The sequence below is a fragment of the Eurosta solidaginis genome, chromosome 2, assembly GCF_040869045.1.
Source record: "Eurosta solidaginis isolate ZX-2024a chromosome 2, ASM4086904v1, whole genome shotgun sequence".
NCBI lineage: Eukaryota > Metazoa > Arthropoda > Insecta > Diptera > Tephritidae > Eurosta > Eurosta solidaginis.
In genome coordinates this window covers 197,807,723-197,825,178 of record NC_090320.1, presented here as the reverse complement: position 1 = coordinate 197,825,178, position 17,456 = coordinate 197,807,723, and the positions used below count along the sequence as shown (strand labels likewise).

General features: G+C 36.1%; 1 protein-coding gene across 2 annotated transcripts in view; it reads right to left on the bottom strand.

Moving 5' to 3' along the window:
- The window catches only part of Eaat2 (Excitatory amino acid transporter 2), a 76,359-nt gene extending 69,632 nt beyond the window's left edge, over nt 1–6,727 (bottom strand). For both annotated transcript variants that reach the window (XM_067766859.1, XM_067766858.1), the window contains exons 1-2: nt 6,195–6,727; nt 3,925–4,297 (exon numbers count right to left, since the gene is read on the bottom strand). The gene's annotated coding sequence lies outside the window, so the exon portion shown is untranslated. The remainder of the gene's footprint in view (nt 1–3,924; nt 4,298–6,194) is intronic.
- Nucleotides 6,728–17,456: the final 10,729 nt, after the last annotated feature.

Below are 17,456 nucleotides of genomic sequence, written 5' to 3'. Positions count from 1 at the left end.
TTCCCGTTTCAACTTGCCGAGCTAATCTTCCCGGCGCTAGGTATACAGAGTAATCAAAATGAAGTTGGAAGGGTACAAAAGATAGCAAAGCCTGGTAGTGTCAGGTGCAGTGTACTTCAGAAATGGTTAAATGTCGTAATCTTTAATATTCAGGGTTTGGCTGGCAAAAGAGCTCTTGGACTGAGGCAATCAAACATGTGCAAGTCAGCCGATGAAGGACAAACTTCGATATTAGATGGCATAGGATGAGGGCGGAAGGGCAACTGTTGACTTCCAGATACAGAACACAAAGCATCGATAGAGGAATGGTAAATGATGTTACAAAAACGGACAGCTTCGTACAACCACAGCTGGACCATCAAAGAAGGATAATCGAAGAATACACTATGAGGGCTACGAACTTGCTGTGGATGATTGTGACCTCAAGGCCCCTATGACCATGTATGGTTTGATGCTGAATGATGGTACCTTGTCGGATATAGATCCGGTAGGTTCCGGTAACAAGCAGCATCTAGGTAAAAGCCCGATCATCTCGGGACCGATTTTATGTGACCACATTAAATCTTCTGGACTGTTCTGCCTCCTAGCCTGATGATACATTCATACTTGAGCAGTTCCAAACCAAAACGCCATAAGTGCACTTAAAATTTTTTTGAGATATGGATTTAACTTTCCTCTTTGAAATTTATGCAATAACCTTTATGAGAAGTAAATAATAGAAAATTTTGCCATTCTGAAATATTCCAAAAAAATACGTTTCCAAGCAAAATGCAATAATTCCATGCAATTTTTATATTTCTTTAAACGGTTTTATTTAGCTTGACTTGACAGGGTGGACGGCCGGCCTGCTCGAATTTTGTAATTGAAATTTAAGTAACTTCCCGATAAGCTACAAGCTTGAAACTTGGAATATAGTTAAGAACCCGATGACAATGCATTAATAAGGTGGCGCAAGGGTCGAGATATTCACCAAAAATCGTATTTGTGTTCCGATTTGGTCCATATTTGGAACACATAATACATACAAGAATAAAAAGTGACCTATGAAAAAACATCGCGCTAGGTGGCGCAAGGATCGAGAAAAAAAAGTAAAATAATCGTATTTGTGGTCCGATTTGGTTCATATTTGGAACACATAATACATACAAGAATAGAAAGCGACCTATGAAAAAATAGCCGTTAGGTGGCGCAAGGATCGAGATATTGACAAAAATCGTATTTGTGGTCCGATTTGGCTCATATTTGGAACACATAATGCATACATGAATAGAAAGCGACCTATGGACCGCTAGGTGGCGCAAGGATCGAGATAATGTCTCAAACTTAAAGCTTATAACATCTGGTGTCCCACAAGGATCTATTTTGGGTCCAATATTTTTTACACTTTTATTAACGACATAATTCCTTGTTGCCAAAATGCCAAAATACATCTCTACGCGGACGACACACAAATATACTTGTCACGCCCTATTGGGCTTACCGAAGACTTGTTCGTCAGGCTGAATGAAGACTTATCACGCATACGAAATTGGGCTCACAGAAATAAGTTATATATGAATGCAACGAAATCTAAGGCGTTAGCAATATCAAGCGCAACATGTGACTTGAACAGCGTTCCTGAAGTTATACTTAATGAAGACAAAATATTATTCCAAGACGTGGTCACCAATTTAGGCTTCAGAATTAACTTTAAATTAACTTGTGTGGACCATGTTGACCTTATGGTCGGTAAAATATATAATACCCTTCGAAATTTGTACAGAACTGCCTATTTACTACCACGTGAAACAAAAATGAAGCTGGTCAAATCTTTTATAATTCCTCAAATTTCTTATGGGGAACTTATATACGGTAATCTTGATTCGTCTGCACATAATAAATTGCAGCTTGCCTTAAACAATGCTGCCCGTTTCGTTTTTTCTGAAAAGAAATTTGATCATATCTCTTCATATACCGTACAAATTCTCGGAAGTAATGTTAATAACTTCTTAAAACTTAGAAATCTATACTTCTTGCATAAGCTACTTCATTCCAAAAATCCACCTTACTTATTTGAAAAACTAAATTTGTGTCAATCCACTCGGACCCTAAATCAATTGGTCCCTAAGTTTAAATACACAACATCCTCAAGACTGTTCTTTGTCAGTACAATCTGTCTATGGAACTCACTTCCCTCCAAAACAAAAACTATTAAAGAAGCAGGATGTTTCAAACTAGCAGCATTTTCTTTTCTTAATTCTTAAGTTACTCTAAATCTTTAAAGTTTTCAGTGAATGTTTGATAATATATACTATTGAAAATTTTTATGTGTTTAACTTTTCTGTTTTATATATGCTTTGTTATATCTTTAGATGAATAAGTAAATTTCTTTTTGTAACATTTAGGTATAATTACTTAATTGGATTGATGTACTGCCTAAAAGACTAAGTCTTCCTTGTACAATAACTAAATAAATAAATAAATAAATAAATATTCCAAACAAATCGTATTTGTGGTCCGATTTGGCTCATAATTGGAACAAATATTACATACAGTCCGGTAGAAGTGACATCAATATATTTTAGAGTTGGAGGAGGGACAAGCATACGTGGCGTAGAGTCGAGTAGAGTGTTTGGAAGGATTATGTATTGAGGATTTAGATTGTAACAAATTTGTCAGGAGAGAGAGATTTCACGCGCCCAACGCTTTTATTTAATTGTCTGATCAACGCCCTAGATTGGTGAGGAGTGTGATGACTGGTGCCTAGGACCAACCTAATTATTTACTAGCTTTTAGTATTATAATTACTTCATGTAAGTATTGTTTTCAATAAAACCGTATAACTAAAAATTTTTTTAGTTATTTTATTTGAGTTTGAATTTACATATGTTATATTTATAAACATGATAATAAGTTGTGGAGAACTGGTATACTCTACCAGGATAATTTTAGGAGTACTTGAGGATAATTTAAGGAGCAAAAAATTATTCCAAAAGAAGTCGTCATAAGTATAAAATATGTGGTCCAATTTACTTGGCCCTTTCCTAGGCTAGGATCATGGACTTCAGAGACATGTTATCCGCGCATCGCTGTCTACGAAAAAGTTTGTGACTTCATCTAAACTTTTCTATAAAAATTAATTCAATAGTTTGGGCACCACCCTGAAGTAATTGAATCACTTTTTAACATGTTTAATTCTTTTATGGTCACTGTACAAAAATGCCTGAAAATATGCTTTCTAAATTGGGGTTGAAAAACATATCACCCACATGTGGCCACTGAACCAATTCGGGTACAATTCTTAATGGCGCCTAAAGCGCTACTAAGTCTTTCTGGGCCGTCTTCTTTCTCTGCTTCCATAAGCGGGTTTCGATAAAAAAAAAACTTTTTTAGCCGGAGCGTCATCTTTTATTCGTATAATACAGCCTAGCTAGAGTAGGCGCTTCTTTTGGTATTAGTCCTAGATTATTTACGGTATCGTTTCGGCAACATTTAGAAAGCATGCTAGGTAGAGTTGCAATCTTTCGATATTACCTCCGTGAACAGTTTTTGAAAGTTTTAATAAACTTTAGATAGTGTTTGATAGTGTAACGAATGTTAGCAGCACTGAGCGATGCTATCGTCCGCGCATCGCTGTCTACGAAAAAGTTTGTGACTTCATCTAAACTTTTCTATAAAAATTCATTCAATAGTTTGGGCACCACCCTGCAGTAATTGAATCATCTTTAAAATGCTGAAAAACAATTTTTTGTTTTAATTTGTTTCCTTTTTTATAATCTAGGGTAGATACTTTGCAATTATTATTATTGAAATATATTGAAACTATTTTTTGAGTTTGCTTTGACCATTAATGGGGTTTTTCTGATTCAATCCCTAAATTTAAATTCGATGTTCACATTTACACTCTTTATCATTAGTACACATTTCATTGTGAGTGGAACTTACCTTTTACGAGTAACCACAATTTACCCAGTTTTGCAAATTTTGTGGATTTACGTTTGCGTGAAAAATAAGTTCGGTATACCCGGCGCTTATCCCGCCTTCCTTTTTACAGTTTTCCTTTTAACTGTGCTGTGTAACACAAATAGCTCTCGCGAGTAAGCCTCGTTAGCCCTTGATTTTGTTATATTTAGACTAGTGGGTTTTGGTTTCGTTGGAGTGCTTTTAATACTTAAGTTTTGCCCCGATGTGTAACTCAGCTCGGTTTAACGTATCGCCACTGCACTCAGACTGACTAATTTCCGCAGCAACTTATGCTGCAGTTGCATCAACAACTTCAGAATTCTTTGCACCGCTGTAGCCGTTGTAGTGGTTTTTACTGTTTTTATATAAGAAAAAAATAATAATTAGTTCTGGACTATGAATTAGGGTTTTTTTATAAAATTAACTAAACTAAGTTACAACTACGTCGAGCTCCTTTTAAATTTGTTGCCATATAAAAATGATTTTTTTGTTGAGAATTCTATGATTTTCAAGTTGAACTACTATTGAGAAGTATACTTCTTCTTAATTTGTGCTGTAATGTGACTCAGGCTTAGAAGTTTATTGGGATTTTTTTATTATTCCAGTAATATAATAATACCAGTTAGGATGCTAAAAAAGCTCCCAACCTTTTTATACTCAGCTGAGCAGAGCTCACAGAGTATATTCATTTTGTTCGCATAACGGTACCCCGTAGCGGCACAAACTAATCGAGATAGATATAGACAAAATGGGTGTGACACCTACCATATTAAGAAGAAAAAAAATGAAAAAGTTCTGCAGGGCGAAATAAAAGCCCTTGGAATCATGGCAGGAGCACTGTTCGTGGTATTACATATATAAATAAATTACCGGTACCCGACAGATGATGTTCTGGGTTACCCTGGTCCACATTTTTTCGATATCTCGAAACGCCTTCACATACACAGCTAAGGGACATTCCCTTTTAAAATCCTCAATAATACCTTTTATTTGATACCCATATCGTACAAACACATTACCCTATGTTCATTTTCCTACATGGTGATTTTCCCTTATTTTGTTTCCAAAGCTCTCGTCTGAGTATGTAATGTTCGGTTACACCCGAACTAAGCCTTCCGTACTTGTTTTTTTTTTTTTTTTTTTTTGTCTCTACACCAGAGTTCCGGTAACAATTTTCAGTGTTCACGGAGTTTAATTGTTTGTCTATTTTACTTTTCTAGCACGCTAAACATAACCAAACTACCACAAGGCTGGCATATAGATAAATTGACCTTTTGGCATGAAGATACAGTTATAATAACAGCCAACGAAGTTAATTGCAGTTCACAATCACTTTAACCAATGATACCAATGACAATAGTGATGAGAGCAGTGATTAAGTTTGAAAACGAAAAATGAATATTCCTTCACATTTATTCAGTCACAGGTGTGTATTCGAAGCGGTCACTGTGATTTTTTGATCATTCAGTCACTGCGACAAATCACGGGTGCCTGAATGCTTTAAAACTCTACTTTGCGAAAGTAATATTTTTTTAATCGAAATTTGTATAATAAATTTTTTAATCGAAATTTGTATAATAAATTTATGTGTACTCACTTTTCTATACATGTATATCAATTGAGACTCAAACATACTGACGGCTGATATTTCGAAAACGGTTAACCTCAGAAAACTTTTAAAACCCATAATGCTTTTATTGATATTATAAAAAATAAAAAAAGATAGCAAAGTTTACAAACGGCAATGGTTCCTAGGACATGTTTTTTAATTACACTTCTTCATAACCTTCGGGAGCTGGGTATTGAAGAAGTGAAATCCAGAAACATGTCCTAGTAACCTTCGCTGTTTGTAAACTTTGCAATTTTTCTCTTATATCAATAACAAAATAATTGTATAAAGCAATATGAGCAAGTATCGCTAATTAAATACACATAATTTTTTTAAAGAATGCACTTTATCAGAATTTTTTCACAAACTACCCTCTGAATTTGTTTCAAATACGCCGGCACAAATTCTAAAAAAATTCAGCAGAGATATGAGGTTGTGAGAAAGTTGTGCATAAGAATTTCTTTTAAAACATATTTTTTTAAACTCAGTCCAAAGTTTTTAGATACTTAGAGCATTTCTGAAGGATTGTAAGTAGTTTTGTATATATCATTTGCGAATAAGCATACGACTTAGGACGTAGCGGTTGTCGATAGATATTAATCAGCGTTCCAATTATATTTATTATTAACACCATATTGCTAACCTTTAGAATGAAAAGAAGAAGTTCCTTATTTCTCCAGCCACAGTCGAAAATTTTTCACTTTTACAAATTCAATAAATTCTTCTAGGATTCATGTAAGTTACTCTAGTTAGGTAGGTAAGAGTGATATGCTTCGCACACTTTTCACTTTTAAAATGAACTTTTGCTTCACTGTATTACAAATAAAAACGCGTAGAGACCGCGTAAAGCGCTTACAACTCACGAAATAGATTCTATACGTTAATCGCGTGATACGCGGCTTCCTCACCGAAGTTAATTCAACCCACACAAATTAGCTAAGCAAATAACGAGTGAGAAATTACGCGCCAGTCAAAATGCGTAAATTAACAAATTTTTTATTTATTGCGTGTTGTAAAAAATCAACTCTTTACGTGTTTTGCAACAGTTTCACAAATTGTGTAAATACATAAAAAAATGACTATGACTTTGCATAAACGGTGGACAATTGGATGCGTTTAACAAAAAGAACGACAACTATCACCAAATCGTGCTAAAGTATAACTGCAAGCAAATATAACGGAAATATATTTGACTGACTGGCCGAGGTTGTTTTGTCGATGCATTAGAAGCTTTGCTAAGCTCTTGCGGTTAATTTGTGGTCGTATTTTTTGCAGATGGAATAGAAAATATACAAAGCAACATATCGAAATACTTAAATGCATAAATGTTTATGTATTTATATAATCATGTGTAGTATAATAAAAAAAAACTGTAAATGGCTTGCGTATTCTAATGCGAAAGGGTGCACGGTGCACTGTGACATGAGAGCCACCAATGAATGACTTAAAGTTCAAGATAAATTATTTTAATAATATAATCTTTAGACAATTTTATATTTTATTATCTACAATAACTTATTTCTTTTGGCTGACTCATGACTAATTTCAATTTCCTAATTTTCTATTCAGCTTTAAACAATTCCAAGATTTTTCTCTTCGATGGTTCAAAGAATTAAAATAGTGTAAGCATTTCGATACATCACGAACGTTAACAGAAGCTGCAAAATAATCTGGAGTTTCCCAAAATGTGTTACAATAAACTCTATCCTATTCTTAAGTAACTTTTGGTGTAACTACGACTAGTTGCTGGAACTTTACATTTTACCTCGGTAATAGTGAATTTTTTCAACAGGGGAAATATTTCAAAACTGGGGCTGTATCGTCACTTACGATCACGGATCGAGAATAATTTTCACTGAAACTAACAAATTATTCAAAAAAAATAGTAATATATTATGAATCTAGTATGTACGCGTTGTCTCTAGTTCAAATATTTCATTTAACCAATTCACCATTTCGGAGCTATTGTGATTTCAAATGGCATTCGACCACGGATCGTATGTCACGATACGGCCCCTGATTGCTTCTTTGCAAAGAGTTACTTTGCAGAAACTAGCTACTTTTTTAGAATCACTAACTTTACCAGTAACTTTTTTGGAATCAGTTTTTTTAGACCAGTTGCCCTTTTGGAATCAGTTGCTTCTTTGGAAGAGGTAATGTCTTTGGAAGCGTTTTTTTCCTAACCCAGTTACTTCTTTTAAACCAGTTACTGTTATGAAAAAAGTTACTTTGTTTGAAATACCATTCTTTAATGAAACTAGACACAAGTAACCAAGGAACTGGATTAAATTAACTTTTTAATGGGTTTTTTGAAACCAGTTATATAAAAAACGCTCAATTCCCTAAGCCGTAGCGGAAAAATCTATGTTATTTTAAATATTCCGAGACCAATCGTGAAGTGGTAGTGAAATAATAGCAATATTCTGGATGGATCTGAAATAGTATTGAAAAAAGCCCGGAATGATCAAGAAACAATATCGCGATGGATTATAAATAGGTCAGCCGTAAAAGTGTTCACTGGATCGATTCCCATAGCGCTGGATAGAAAACGGCTACAGAAAGCAAAAAAGGTGATAAATCGTTAAAGCTGCTAAGAAAATATACAACGAAATAGATGTACAACTAGGCTAATGAAAAGGGTTAAAGCATTAGAGCAGTGGGGTCTTTGGTCTCTGAACTTGAAAGATTCAAAAAATATTTTTAAAGAAATGCAGAGGATGGTAATAAAGAAGGCATTTTCTTCTTGACTGATATACGATCGACAAATGCTCGGACAAAGTGTAAGCGAAAAAACTGTGATAATGTTTTAACAAAATTTCTAAGCAACCAAGAAGTGTGGTACCAAGTCAGTACCTTTTTAGAAATCACACTCAGATCTAAAGGGGGAGCGAATTTTTCGGGCTAGTACCGTAATGGTGCTTTTAACCGGAATATACCGGGCCTGCATCCGGCAGAGGACCATCAACATCGATAACACTCCCCAAAACATTCGGGGAGTGTCCTTATTGCAACAAAAATAACAAAAACTACCTCCGAACTGGCGCAAATGAGATGCAGAGCGGGACAGTTAGTAGACACACTTAAACCAACGGCGCTTAAGTTGGAGCTATATGTGTTTAATTAAATTTATCAAAAACTTCGACTATTTTAGAACCACCTACAACTGAGAAGGTTATGAACACATTCAAAAGGTAATGAAATGGGGTGGTGGAGACATCTGCAATTTTGTATCATATCACAGAAGAACTGCGAGTGGACAGAATTAGAACTAGTCCCGTCTCTTATGCGTTAGCTTTGGGAAAATTCGGAACTAGTACGATTGGCTGCAGATATGTTTTTGGGAAATTCCAAATATATAAGGTCACTAGCTCTGCTGTTCGAACTGATTATTCCGATGATACTTTATAGTCACAAAAAGGCCGCAAATTCGATATTTAATTAAGTTAAATAGGTTTACCTTGTCAATCTAGAAACCACTAACAAACATAGTAATTTTATTTGAAATGTAATCTGATCATGCAATAACTTACTGCAGGCCACTGTGCGCCACTGTCAACAAATTTGAAATGAGTATTAAATTAAATTTAGCACAAACAGTGGAGCACAGCGAATTCGTTAAAAATCACACACTTTTTTCAGATACATACATACATGCATATATATGTAGACAAGGTGACGAAATAAGTGCAGTTTTACTTCTCAATACTAAATAATTTTGGATAGTCAAATTCTGAGGGGACAACAAAGGAGCTTTTCAGACACAAAACTATGTATATGAAAAGATCTCTATTAACTTTCAGTAAAGATTTTTTTTTTTCAAAAACCAATTTTTTTCAATAATACTTGGTGTTGTTCAATAATAATAAAATAATTAACAATAAATAAACAGTTCTCAACTCTTTTGTTTCAAACTACATTTTTATTATTATATTGTTAGGCCTCGATGCAATGCCAGCTTTATTTCCAACTGTTGTGTTTGACCATTCAACTTATAATTTTAGGTGGAGGCTTTTAATGTATATAAGAACCTCTTCAGGGTTTTCATCCATACCACTAAGATATGAAGAGTCTCGCTACCTAGATGGGAGAGTATCTGCCTTGCCAAAGCGACGCACTGGCAGAGAATGTGAACCGGCGTTTCAGTCCTTCAGCACACAAGAGCGACAGATTTGTGTCGGTTAGGTTTAACATACTTGGGTGAGTTCGTAGGCTACAATGTTCTATGTAGTAACCAGTTAAAGTTCGTAAGTTCTTTCTGCTTAAATAAAAGAGTTTGCTCATACTCACGTTGCTGGGAATATATATTGGTATCGATTTCTCTTAGTTCGTCCCATAGATAAGAAGCTGGCCCGTTTTTACGTCATTAAATTTTGATCTATCTGTGAACCAGTCCTCTGAGTCTGGATGATCATATGAATTTCCCCTTTCTCAGAGAGTTCTGTCCACAATAATCACCTCAAACTTCTGTGATGCTACGCGAGGGGGCCATTGCATGACATAGTTGCAAAACGGGATTTGCAATGAATTTTCTATTACCTTCGTATGCCCTCTCATGTTTCAGCAAAAGATATTCAGAAGTCTTTTCGCAGAAAGTTTTCCTCTTAATCTAATACCAGCACAAACTAGTCGATGCAGATTGCTTAATGTTGCTATTGCTTTTCTTTGCTTAGTGTTCGGCCACCAAACTTAGGAATCATAGGTGATTTTTTGCTTCGCGAGAGTATTGAATATCCACTATACCACATTTTTGGGGATAGCCCCATGTTTTTCCATAAAGTCAAGTGCAGGCAAAGATAGCTCTTATTGCTTTCTTTAAGTCAGCATCCAGATAAGCCACTAGAGCGTTCTGTCCAGCGTAACCCCTAGGTATGTTTTTTCTATTGAAAATCTTACTTTTGAATATTATATCCTCATGCATCCTTGTGATTTAGATTACTAAGTTACCTTCATAACTTTGCTATGTTAAATGCATTGAATTTCGTAACTGAAGGTGGCCATCTATGACTAGGGTTCACAAGAGAGAAGAGTACATCCCCTTGAGGGACAGTTAACTCGGTTCACATTATATTCTAGCTACATATAAAGGATTTTTATGTAATATCATTGAAAAATTGTATGGCACTATTGGTCATACTTTTTGTGGCACCCTTCAAATTCAACTTCGTACGTATATCGCCATGCGAAAAAGCAATATTTAATACAAGTTGTTTTTGTTGCTTTTGTTGTTGACACATTGCAAGAGCGAAGGGCTTACAACATCACTGCCAATATATGCTAATATTATTTTTAAGTCATTAATGACGTGCGCGAAAGGAAAAACTGGCAAAATTAAGAATTGCGCCAAAATACTTATCTACGTATGAAAGTTTTTCATAAACATATTCGCACTTATTCAACATTCACGTTTAAAGAAAGCATGCAGAGATTTAGCAATTTATCGTGAGAATAGTTTGCTTTATTTATTTTTTTTTATTTTTATTTTTTATTTTTTTTTTAACATATAAAGAAATTTATTAGGCGTAGCAGAATTGTTTCCAATTAGTGCAATTTTGCCTTTCTTTGTGTTTGATTAACTTTATAAAGGGCGCGCTTTCTAGTTTCATAAAAGTTCATTGTTTTAAATTTATTTTCATATTTTCAATCTTATCTTATAATTTAATTTGTCTCCCTGTCGGTAACCAACTTCTCCAATTTAACTGACACAGATTAATTTTCGTTGAGCAGACTTTCGTGGCAGAAATACAATCAGAGTGATTGCTAAAACGATGCCGAGAGGCAGCCTTGTTTAGAAAACTTTTTTAAATCGAAACAATTTTTTTCTAAACATTTTCATTTAGCCTTTTCCGGGCCTTGAACCCAGGCCGATTAGTGTAGCAGGGGGCATTCCTTTATCGGCTAGTCAACTTAAGTAAATATGTTTTCAATATTGGTGTACATTAATGCCTCAGATGTACAAAAGAATTTTGTAGAAAGTTTACTTTTATAAGGCGTAAGAGTGGCGCAAGGGTGCTCAAATTACAGACGAGGTGACACCGAATACAGCGATGGCTCCAAAGCAATGGTACATCGCGGTATACAACGCTGATCTGAAAAAAAAAAACAAATGTTGCAAGCTGCCAGAACACTGTAGTATTTTTCAGTGGAAGTAGTAGCCAAGACTAAGCAGTGAAAACACTGGACAAAAATAGCTTAAATTTCAACCGCGTCAATTTTTATATTGACAACCAAGCAGCAGTTAAGGCAACTAAAAAGCGGTTGAGCTAGATGAACATGGCGCATCGCACGAAGCTTGTACCCTAGACGTTCCAGTCAGATTGAACCAGATCTAAAAAAGGCTAGAGCTGCACATGATCGACCAAACATACCCCCAGCGATTAAGGGGACTTAGAACATACCCGCGGCAGGTATGCCTGTCGTAAGAGGAGACTAAAATGCAAAATTTTTCACGGGGTTGTTTAGCGCAACCTTTCCAAGAGGTTGTCAATGCAATTTATAGGTACTCCAATCCAATTGTCAACCCCACCTACCGTTACCTCTTTCTTCAGCAGCTGAGACTCTGGCGACCCCAATTTCCTCATGGATGTAGGGGGTGGGGGGAAGGGCTGCCCTAGAAAGTTTCATGTGTTCATACTAATCGTTCCCGAGATGGTCGGCCTTGTACATTAATGGTACTTGTTACCGGAACGTGCGGGATCTGCATTCGACAAAGGACCACGAACATCGATACCACTCTCCAAAAACTTCGGGGAGTGTCCCTATCGCTACAACAACAACAACAACATTGACCAAGCAATAAAGGCGTGGAACCAAGAGCGGGGCTGAAAAGTATCGGCAATCATGTGCAGGCTTGTTTAACCTTGGACTAACAATGTTACGCTTATTGCCAAAAAGGGGACAGTAGGCTCATGATGGGTACTCTAACTGGACACTACTTTATGGTCCCACATAATTTTAAATAAAAGGCCTTGTTGATGGTCGACGATGAAGAAGAGTGGTTTGGAGGAGGAAACAATTAAGCACGTTTTGTTCTCGTGCTCAGCACTCATCGGAATAAAAATCCAGTTACAAGGAGTGACAAAGCTGTCTGCATAGTTCGTAGAAAGCGCTCGTATTTGCTAAGAGAATGAAGTTATTTTATAATATAGGTCCCGGTTTCTCATAGGGTTTTTCAATTTGGTTGTTGATCAACATTTTGGTTAAACTAGGGATTCATTCAATTTATGTTACGTCCTAACCGACCACTGTGTTCAACCCACCCTAACTTCCCTATTCGCGAAAACTGCCAAGTTCACCGATGAAGTCCCGGGCGACCTTATTTACACCGTGGATAAGTCAAATCCATCCATGTCGACGATATAGAGCCACCGTCTGTCTCACATTTGAAATACTGGGTGTGAGGTTCGATCAATAATAAAAAATAGCCATGGGGCAAAGATAAAAAATGCTCTTTAAAACTCATAAAGCAATTGGCCGGCCGTTTGTATGCTACGTGTCCCCAATACGGTCGACGAGTCTAGAAGAAACACGCTGAAGGAAACTGCATGTCTGTCAAAATACTGCAGTCCAGAGCTCCATCCCCACACAGCGTTAATACTCCCCATAAAGGAGAGAAATGAGATGCTGAACAAACAGTTACTTCTGAGTATCCGGAAACACGGGCCTCCAACAGATATCTGAATGATGAGACCCCGTCTCTCAAGAACTTTAGAAGTAATCTTCGTAAGCACTTTGAAAAAACCTGCCACTTTAAAACTCATTCGCCATTAAGAAAAGGAGCATGAAAAGGTCTCCAAAGATATCCAGAAAAAATTGTCTACTACAATACCAGAGATTGCCTGGTGATCCCTGTTCTTAAAGAAAATCACCTTGCACTTGCAGTTGAGCGAAGCCACCCCACCAGCCAAACGTGCGTCACTCTAGCGCAACTTCGATCTTGATACTGTAGTAGGTTATACTCTTACGTATCCGGAATCAACCCCGATAGAACCCAATGTATGTCCTACTTGCAACGTGTCCCCACATGACATCAACCTTAAACATTCTTTTCAATTACTAGGTAGAAACAACGCCCTCAACTCTCTGGCCCAAACCTGTTGAAACAGCAAGTTTCTTCGGACTCCCGTTATATTGATGACAATTTGTGAGTGGACACACATTTTAGATAGGCGAAGCACTGCACAACAACAACAATAAGGAAGAAAGAGCAGCCGCCTAATAAAAACTCGGTATAACATATAATCGGCAGAGTGAAACCGAAGTAGAAGTGGACTTTAGTTTCTGCACATTTCCGTACGCGCTTCGAGTTTTGATGATATACGCGCCTCTTGCGCTTCGAGTTGTACTGTTATGCGTTCCTCTTGTTCTTTCAGTTGTGTTTCCAGTTTGGATGTTATACGTGTCTCCTGTGATTCCAGTTAAGTTTCCATCTTGGATGTAATCTGCGTCGACATGTCTGACATACGCGTTTCTTGTGCTTCAGTCTTCGATGTTATACGTGTCTCTTTTGATTCTAGTTGTTTTTCCATCTTGGATGTTACTTTCGACGTTTGTGCAGATATTGCAGCTAATATTGTGTTCAAGTCTGTGTTCGCCATTGTCTGCGGTGTTTCGTTTTTCTCCTCAATTTTTATTGTTGTCTCATGGCCATCAAGATGAAAGATATACTCTTCCAGGTTAATTCCTCCTGCTTCCATTGCCTCTCGTAGTCTTGCCTGAAGTTCGAGTTTTTTGCCGGTTGTCTTTCTTCAATTGCTGGATCTTCAATTCCCTCCACTTTTCCATGCCCTTGTTGCACTCGAAATCTTCAGAATTTATTCAGCAATCACACTTCTGACACCAATTGTTACGAATTTACTGCAATTTCGCTTATTTGCAACCTTCTGCTAACCTTCGAATCATTAAATTATTGAATAAATAACTCCAATATTCAATAAAGCAAAATGATCTTTATTAGACTACTTTCAAAATAATACTTCTATTGCTCGACAGATAGCGTGCTTAAATAAAACTGATTGTCGTGCCTCTACTGTTGCTGCTTTTTATACACTTCGATTTCCTCGTTCCATACTTCTAGGTATTTCCTGAATTTACTTATTTACCGCTATAAAATTATAACTACAGATGCACGTGTATAGCTTCTCATATACGCGTGTATATGTGAGGGACACTTCCACAGATAATTTCCTACTTTTGGGAGCATCTCAGATAAGATATATGCATGTGTTTGTGCGGCTCTTCTCCGCTGCGTGTACGTACATATGTGTAGACACAATGATTGATTCGTTTAAGTAGATACAAGTGACTGCTTGCTTTATTGTTCTTGTGGCTTTATTTACTTAGTATCAGATTAGTGATGTCAGTATCACTTAGTGTCACTAATATTCGTCACAATATATAATATTTTTGAAAACACCAAAAACCAGATTTTTTAGTAAATAATACACCTAGAATGTTGAAATTTGACGTGTGGACTGTTATCGAGACTCTTTGGAAAATTTTTAAAAAATTTTTAGAGTGGGCGCGGCACCGCCCACTTGTGATAAAATCAATTTTACAAATATTATTAATCATAAATCAAAAATCTTTAAACCTATCGTAACAAAATTCCGCAGAGAGATTTTCTTTAATATAAGGAATGCTTTGAAGAAAAATTAATGAAATCGGCTAAGGACCACGCCCACTTTTATGTAAAAGATTTTTAAAGGGGTCGTGGACGAATAAAAAGAAGCTGCTATATCTTTGCAAAAAAGAGCTTTATATCAATGTTATTTCATTTCCCAATTGGATTTATAACAACAAATAGAAAAAACTTTAGATTTAAAAAAAAAGGGCGTGGCACCGCCCCTTTTATGACTAAGCAATTTTCTATGTTTCGGGAGCCATAACTCGAACAAAAATTAACATATCGTAATGAAATTGGGTACACAAATTTTACCTATAGTAGAAAATATTTCTGGTAAAAATGGACGGGATCGGTTAAAGACCACGGCAACTTAGATATAAAACAAATCTAAAGGGTCGTAGACTAGAACAATAACCTATATCTTAGCAAAAAATAGTTTTGAATCAATGATATTTCAGTTATCAAGTTTTATTGTAAGGGGAAATGGGGAGACATTTTTTTTAAACGGGCGGTGCCACGTGTTATGTAGAAAAGTTATTTAACTGAAATGAATTGTGCAATTGAAGCTCACGCTGAGTATATAATATTCGGTTACACCTGAACTTAGACACCTTTACTTGTTGTTTATATGTTTTACTATTTGCTTGTTTTGTTGTGCTTCTACAAATCTTATCCCATTATTTTATTTATTATATATTGGGGTATATATAAACATACATATATGTATTTGAATAAGTACATGACATGCAACATCTCATTTGCATTGGATGTTTCATATGTGTTAATAGGAAAATTATGTATAATCATTTAATACACAAATATCTACATATTTACAATCTGCTACAATCATACACCCATTATTTAAATAATATACACAATGCTCATTACGTATACGCCATGGTATCTGTTACAGAAAATATCACTTTTGTAGTTAACTGCAATCATGTGTTTGGGTGTTTGTACACGAATAAATCTAGCGTTGGACGGCCCTTGGAATCGCTTATGTCATCTTTTTTTATACAGTCACAATTTTTCCAATTAAGCGAAAAGAACATATGTGTGACATTTAATACAGGTATATATAACACGTACTAATGTAAGTAGTATACACATATGGCGATAAAATTATAGCATATCCAGCTTGGGCTATTTGTTTATGTTTTCCAATTAATATTAGTATATTCCAGGCATGCTTAACCAACGAAACGATATCATTTCGTTACGATAATCAACGTTAATAAACGAAACGAAGTCATTTCGTGTCGTTTATTAACGTTAAGATCGTCAAATTAACGAAGTGATTTCGTTTCGTTTTCTGCCATATCAAAACGAAATCAAATCGTTTATGTTCATTATTAATTTCAAACTATGCTGGCAAAGCTGATTGATGGCGGAGTCATTAAAGGTGAAAGCATTAGCCAGGCTGATTGCAACTTTTCTCATGAATTTTGACAGTACGAACATTTCTCAGAGTATTTTTGACATTACCACCAACGAATTACACAAACAAATTACATGGAGTTTGTGTGTGTATGTGCGCTCGTTGTTGCCACCTTACGGCTTCACCATGGCTATAGCATTGCCAGCACAATTCAAACATAAAGTATCACGTTTTTGTTAACGTTTTTAACGTTAACGAAAGCTTTTCGTTTCGGTTAAAAACGAGATACAATTTATCTTGATAATTTCTTTATCGATAATATTTCGAAGTGTTTCAACGGAAACGGTGGAAATTTTTTGATAAACGATTAGCTTAACGTTAAGGTGCATCCCTGGTATATTCAGTACCTCTAGACCCTCTGAATTATAGAGTTTTTTCACCTGACGGAAGAATATAGTAAATTGGAATTGAAGGGTGATATCGTGTGGGGAAAGCTTCTGACTGCCCTTCGCCAGGTAATGGCCAGAGCGGTTAACTTCTGCCGATCGCTTTCGACCTAGTATCCTCTGGGTGTAGTCATGAGCTAATGTGTGAAGACGACAACTTGGCTAGGCAACTCCGACATAATCGGTTTAAGGGAACGATTGCCTCGTTGCTATCCGAATGTTGTCGCCATTTTTTAATATATAATTCATCTGCACCGAAGGTGGAGAAGGACGATGTGGTAAACAACGCATTATATGAACGCTTGGAATACGAGCGCTGGGCCAGGAATGGGTAAAGTAGGTGTGTTTCCCTCCACTGTCTTAATGGACTGAGACAGATGGATTTCATTGCTGCTCGAAACAGAGAGACGCCTTTCCTGCAAGAAAAAAGTAGGGGCAGAAACTGTACCAAAAACT